General features: G+C 50.6%; 1 protein-coding gene across 1 annotated transcript in view; it reads right to left on the reverse strand.

Annotated features, from left to right (window-relative positions):
* The window catches only part of CCNI (cyclin I), a 50824-nt gene extending 45474 nt beyond the window's left edge, over positions 1 to 5350 (reverse strand). The window contains exon 1 of the mRNA XM_020988381.2: positions 5257 to 5350. The gene's annotated coding sequence lies outside the window, so the exon portion shown is untranslated. The remainder of the gene's footprint in view (positions 1 to 5256) is intronic.
* Positions 5351 to 6774: the final 1424 nt, after the last annotated feature.

Here is a 6774-nt window from a genome sequence, read left to right on the forward strand (position 1 = left end):
GGAGTAAGACCTACAAGGCAATAATAACACAGAAATTGTTTAGAATGGGAAACTCAAAATAGGTACTTTAGAACCTTTAATTCCATAAGGAAGACAAAGAGCCTAAAGAAGGAATAAATAAAAAAGGTCATGAATCAAAGAACAAAACTTTAGAACAGACAGAATGGGAAGATAATTGATGAAGAGAACAAGGTAAAGAAATCTCCTTTAGAAAAAGACTCAGAAAATGAAAAAAAAAAGACTAACAAAAGAAGCTGAGGAAGAGGAGATAAAGAAAAGTTTTAATTAGCTACTTAGGAAAAGGGGGGGGGGGGAGAAGAGAATAAGATAATTAAATAAAAGGAATCAATAAGCAAAACTCCAAAACTTGGGAAAACAGTGACAAATTCGTGAGAGAGTAGTGAAGGCTTGAGAATGAGGGAAAGAAAGCCTGTTGAGGTTGCCTTAAGGTATATCAAGCAAAATAACTGTAAGGACAATGTATACAGTCTTAAAAGGAGAAGAGGAAAAAAGAGTACTTTTTAAAAAAAGAACCCATGCCTATCTGAAACAATGCTATGGGTGTTTTATGACATGAAGTACTGGTGTAAGCAAAAGGTTACAGACTTTTAGACTACTTATTAAATGACTTGCAAAAAGTTAGTTAAAACGAACACTTTCTACAAACTGCCTTTTAAACAGTCTTAAAAGACGTTAGTTAAAATTCAATAGGTGTGGAAAAAACTCAACTCTTAGGTCTAAATAGCCAAGGGGAAAGCTACAAATCAGAGGGGAAAACAGAAAACCATTTTTAATGTTAATAAATTGTCCATTATGTCACCAATTTGAACAATTAGACAGCCTTGTGTTCTTTTTATCTTAACAGTCATCCTTCTCCACTACCCTAGCTCCCTTGAAGTTAACCTGCTGAAAGGATTTCACTTCTAGCTCTGTACCTGCTGGCTACAGAATTCTAAAACCCAAAATCAATTGTGAAAGACCTTGCAAACTGAGTTCAAAGATCCCTGCTATTATAAAACCTCTTAACAAGTAGTCAAATAGAGCCCATAAAGGGAACAAGAAGAACTCCAAGCTACCTTTGCATGTTCTCCTCCTCTCACTCTTACCTGACCCAGCCATGACTTGCCACCCTCCTCCACCCCTCCTGCCCCTGCACAGGCTGTCCTGTCCCCCCAGCTCTGCAACGTATTTCTTTTTCTCCTCTACTCTCGGAAACCTGTTTCCTCCCAGGTTTAGCTTAGAGGTCACCTCCTCCTGGAAGCCTTTCCTGACCCCCTTCCTAGGTATTAGGACCCTTTCCCTCCTCAACTTAGCATGCAATTTATCTGTTTACATGTTGTACCCAAGAGGATAATGGGGACTATTTTAAATTTTTGTCTATGTGTAAAATTAAAACAAAATAAATCCACACATCTAAGATTCAGCATTGGAGAATGTGAAAGAAGAGGCCTAAACACCAAAGGGGATAAACAGTAAATGGTATTCCTTGGTCTAGTCAACAAATGGTCTGCTCTCAAGAACTTTTGTTTCCAAAGTATCAATATGACCAAACCTCAAACACCAAAAACTCAAGGTACTAAAACCCCCTAGAATGTTTGTTGCTCACATTTTCATTAAGTGAAGGGCAGTCCACCGTTTTCCTTGTTTTCCTGCCCCTTATTTTCTCCCTTAATATTAGCGTGTTAGAAAAGCATGAATTCACATTAAGTACATCTACCTTTAAAATTTTATTACCATTTTCTACCCATTCATCAACATTGATGTTTTCTTAACTATCCATTTCTTTTTTTTTTTTCAATATGGCCCTAAAAGGGGATGGGAAAGAGGATGAATTTGCCAGGAGATTAAAAAAAAAAAGTCCTCTGGCTGTCCATATAAACAGCCAACAGGAAGACACAGCTGCCCCTCCCCTTCCACACAACCCCTCCACTGCCTTCTGGCCACTTAAATTTGTTTCTACCCTTGAAATCCTCTGCTCTAAGCAAAGGGCCTACTTGCAGTTTCCCAGCTCACATCTCACCTCCTCAGTCCACATGCCTTTTCCAAGGCTATCTCTTATCCCCAGAGCCCTTTCCCTCTTTGAACCCCTAAAGAGGCCTTTCTTAAGTGATTAGTATCCCTCGACCATCACTGAATATTTTGTGTGTGTATAATATCCTTCTTGTCTTCATGTATCTGTAAATACATCCCCAGCACAACAGAAGTTACAGGAGAGCAAGGGGTCATCAATTTTGTATTTGTCTCCTCAGGCATACTTTGGGCAGTCTTAGCAGTTAACAGGAAGAGGGATAAGAACTGCACCCTAGTTTCACTGGTATGCAGGAACTCCCAGATGAAAAACTGCCTCTCCTAAAGCAGATCAGTACTTTCTCTGCAGCTTACAGCCTTAAAGAGTTATCTAGAGCACTAAGAGGTTAAGTGACCAGTAAAAGATCACACAGTCAGTATGTTTAAAAGGCAAGACTTACACCCAGGCCTTCCTGGCTTCAAGGCCAGCTCACTGTCCATTCACTACACCAGAAGTGGGGAACCTTGGGCCTCAAGGCCACATGTGGCCCTCTAGGTCCTCAAGGGTGACCCTCTGAGTGAATACAAACTTTGAAGAACAAATCCCCTTAATAAAATAAAAGGATTTGTTTTATAAAACTTGGACTCAGTCAAAGGGCTGCACCCAAGGACCTAGGAGGGCACATGTAGCCTTGAGGCTGCAGTTCCCCACTCCTGTACCACACCATGCTGTCTCTCAAGTAAATGTTTGTTCATCCATTGACTAATAGTAATAGATAACATTTATTTTTAAGATTTCTCCTATGGGACACCATATGATCTGCTTTCATAATAGAAACCAGTTTTGGCTTTGGTATGCCTACTGTTCCTTTCTCCCTTCCTTGTCACCCTGGCACACAGCAGGCACTTACTAAATACTTGTTGATTCATTTTGCTTCTTTCTTTCTCAATTCTCCAAAGCTTTAGTTTATGAAACCTTCAGTTGTCATAAGAAAGGCAGTCTGACACGGTGAATCCAGAGCGGGCCTAGAAGTCAGGAAAACCTGAGTTTAAGGCCCATCTCTGTGTGACCCTGGCCAAGTCACTCAACTTTGCAGTGTTCTAAACCACTATCTTAAGACAGGGCTTCTTAACCCTTTTTGTGATGGACGCCTTTGGCACACCTGGTAAAGCCTACGATCTCCCCAGAATAATTTTTTAAATGCTTAATAACAATTATGTAGGTCTGCAAAAGAAACCAATTATACTGGAATCATTATCAAAATTGAAAAAAAAGAAAGTTCACATTGAAAAAAGAAAAAAAGAAAACCCCCTGAGACTACCTGCCAACCTGCATGGGTAGAGGGAGTTTCCTCAAAAAAGAAATTACAGGCCCAGGCTGCATTCCCGTACTAGTTGTCAAACCAAAGTTCTACCTGCAAGGCTTTGTCTCCTCTGCCTTCCCTACCCACTCTTTAAAATAAAAAAAAAAAAGGTGTCCCACAGGTCCAAGTACACTGTAAGCATTCATTCACAGGCTATACAAAGCTACTCATTGACAAAGAAATGGTCCTGGTGAAGTAGTATCATCTCCCAATGTGCTGGTTTTGACTGTTTTAAGTAGCAAACAACAGCTCGAAGTGGGGAGATATGTCAGGCAACTCAGTCAACAAAGCATCCATTTAAAAGCCTGTGCCGAGCGCCGAGCATACAAAGAGAAGCCCTCCTCCTCCCCCTAAAAAAATAGTCCCTGCTCTCAAGGAACTCAAGGTACAACGAGAGACTATGCCAGCAGCCAGGTAGACATAATACAGATTGGCGATCTCCGAGGGAAGAACTAGCACTCCTGTGTTCCCATTCAAGTCCACGAGTATCGATCTAGGGCCTAGGTCGTGCAGACGCTCTCCTAAGCGCCGAATACAAAGAAAGGCAAAGACAATCGGTGACGGGGCAGGCAGCCCTGAAATAATTACGTCCGTACGCGTAAGGCGGACCAGGCGAGTGGGGATCACCCCTGGAGGAAGGCACCAGCCTCCGAGGTTCCCTCCAACCAGAAGCACGGATGCAGCTCGCACTTGGCGCTGGGCTCTGGGGGCACAAAGAAAGGCCCGGGACGGCCCGTGCACTTCGTCTAACGGGGCAGGCCCCACGCAGGGCCAGAGACACCGACCGTCCGGGAGCACTCGCACGTTCCCGTTAAAGTCAGCCAGCATCTATTAGGCGCCTGCCGTGCCAGCCGCACAGACAAAGTCTGCCGAAGGCTGTGTGCCGGCGGAGAGCCCAGGCAGGGCAGTACGCCCAGGTCCCTTTAAAGTCAGCACGCCGCTATCCCGCGGGGCTCTGGGCCGGGCCCGAGCTGAGCGCCGGGGATGCAGACAAAGGCAGGGAACCCCCACCCCCACACTGCTGTGGCCGAGCCGCTGGCGGACCCCCTCCCCACAGACCGGCCGTGCCTACTGAGGGGCAGCCCTGACCCCTGGGCACACAGCCAAAGGCAAAGGACCCTCCCCCCTCCACCCTGCTCTGACGGGGGGGGCAGCCCTGACCCCTGGGCACACGGACAAAGGCAGGGGACCCCCCCCACCCTGTTGTCTGGGGAGGCCACTGGCGGACCCCCCCACACACACACACTGGTCGGCCGTGCCCACTGAGGGGCAGCCCCGGGCACAGGGACAAAGGCAGGGGACCTCCCCACCCTGCCGTCTGGGAAGGCCGCTGGCGGACCTCCCCCCCACACACACACACAGAGGCCGGCAGTGCCCAGGGGCACAAGGCCAAAGGCAAAGGACCCTCCCCCCTCCACCCTGCTCTGCCAGGGAGGGGGCCGCCGGCGGACCCCCCAATACACACACAGGCCGGCCGTGCCCACTGAGGGGCAGCCCTGACCCCTGGGCACACGGACAAAGGCAGGGGACCCCTCACCCCCACCCTGCTCTGCCGGGGGGGCCGCTGGCGGACCACCAGCCCCTCCGCACACACACAGGCCGGTCGTGCCCTCTGAGGGGCAGCCCTGACCCCTGGGCACACAGACAAAGGCAGGAGCGGCCCCTGCCCTCGGGGCGCAAACATCTGCCCCCGCCGCTGGGGGGCCCCGAGGCTGTAGACTTTGGGGGGCCCGGACTTCAGCACCGAGGGCGGGCACGGGGGGTGGGGGGTCTAGGCCGGGGCAGCACCCGACCCGGCTGGGGGGGGTTGCCCCCGGGCGCCTCCCTCCCTCAGGCCTCGAGCACTTGTGGGGGGCGTGACTCTCGAGGGGTGCGGGGGACTCACCTTCCTCTCCTCCGTCCTCCTCCTCCTCCTCCTCCTCCCCGGCAGAGCAGTAGGCTTCACGCTGGCGACGGGGGGCATCCGGGGCTCCGCTACCGCCTCATCCTGCCCGGCGCGCGGGGGCCAACGGTCCGTGCCCGTCACCCTCTCAGGCCCATGGCGCCCCCCGGCCCAAGGCCGCCGGTGCCGCTCCTCCTGCCGGGCTGGGCAGGGGGCTCCCTCTCGCCATAGGGCGCCGGGGGAGGGGAAGCGCCTGGGCGGGGGAGGAGAGGGGGAGGGGACAGGGACGACGAGCCGAGGCAAGAGAGAAGCGCCGGCGTCCGTCCGCCCGCCGGGCCAGAGGGAGAGGGAGGGGGAGGAGGGAGGGGGAAGAGCGCGGCGCCGCGAGCGCCGCCCCGCCCCCGCGCAGGAATCCGCGCTCGGGCCGCTCCCGCCGCCCACCGCCCCCCGGTTCCCGCTCCGGCCCCCAGTCCCCACCACCCCGACTGTTTGATGGCGTCCCCGAGAAGGGGAGAGGATGTGCCAGCTGGCGCGAGCCCCAGGAGAAGCCTCGGGATTCTTTTTCTTTTGTCCTTGAGGCGGAAGGATTTGCGTGGCGTGGGGAGTGATGATTCAATGACGCAAGCCCTTCCTCCACCCACCCCTGGTTTCCCGAGACTAGAGGGAAGGGCGCATGCGCTACCGGGCGAAGAAAGATTATTGGTCGTCCGGTTGGGCCCGAGACACGAGCGAGCTTGGAGCTCTGCCTGGAGCTTGTGGCCAGCCCGGCTGCCCGCAGAGCATTCTATGATTTTGCAAAAAGACCCTGCGTTTTCCGCCTCTCCTAGGGTGGTGGGCTAGAGTAATGCTTGCTAGCGTGTGTGTGTGTGTGTGTGTGTGTGTGTGTGTGTTGCTTGAGAGTTGACATAGCACTTTGCAAATCCTATCTCGTTTTATCCTAATAACCCTGAGCAGGGTATTATTTATCCCCACTTTATAGAGGAGGCAACGGAGCCCGACAGATGTTAAATGACTTACCCAGGGTTATAAAGCTCGTATAAGCTTTTACTAATCACCCAGCCTGGGGATGCCAAGCCTGTGTCCACGAGAAGCTTACGATTTATGGGAAGAGACACCTAAAAGTCTATGCATGTAACAAGGAAGGCCCAGGCAGGATATAGAACCTAAGGGGTACCTTAGATCAGGACACACCAACCTGGTTCAGTCCTGGGGTAACCGAGGCGGCCTGTGGATGAGGAAATCAGCCCCTTTTGGTTTTTTCCTTCCAGCTCTGGCTCTTTAACCTCACCTACTACGTAGCAGGTACTATATGGATCTGGGATACAAAAACAAGCAAAAGGCAGTCCCTGCCCCCAAGGAGCACACAGTCTAATGGAGGAGAAAACATGAAAACAACTGCTCTTGTACATATAAATATACTATATATACACATATATAATAAATTGGGGGTAATCTCAGAGAAAAGGAAAGGACCCAGATAATGACAATCACTTAAAATTTATGTTTAGCTCCTGCGTAGTA

Source organism: Phascolarctos cinereus, unplaced genomic scaffold, assembly GCF_003287225.1.
Source record: "Phascolarctos cinereus isolate Bilbo 61053 unplaced genomic scaffold, phaCin_HiC Scaffold_9;HRSCAF=440, whole genome shotgun sequence".
Classification (NCBI taxonomy): domain Eukaryota; kingdom Metazoa; phylum Chordata; class Mammalia; order Diprotodontia; family Phascolarctidae; genus Phascolarctos; species Phascolarctos cinereus.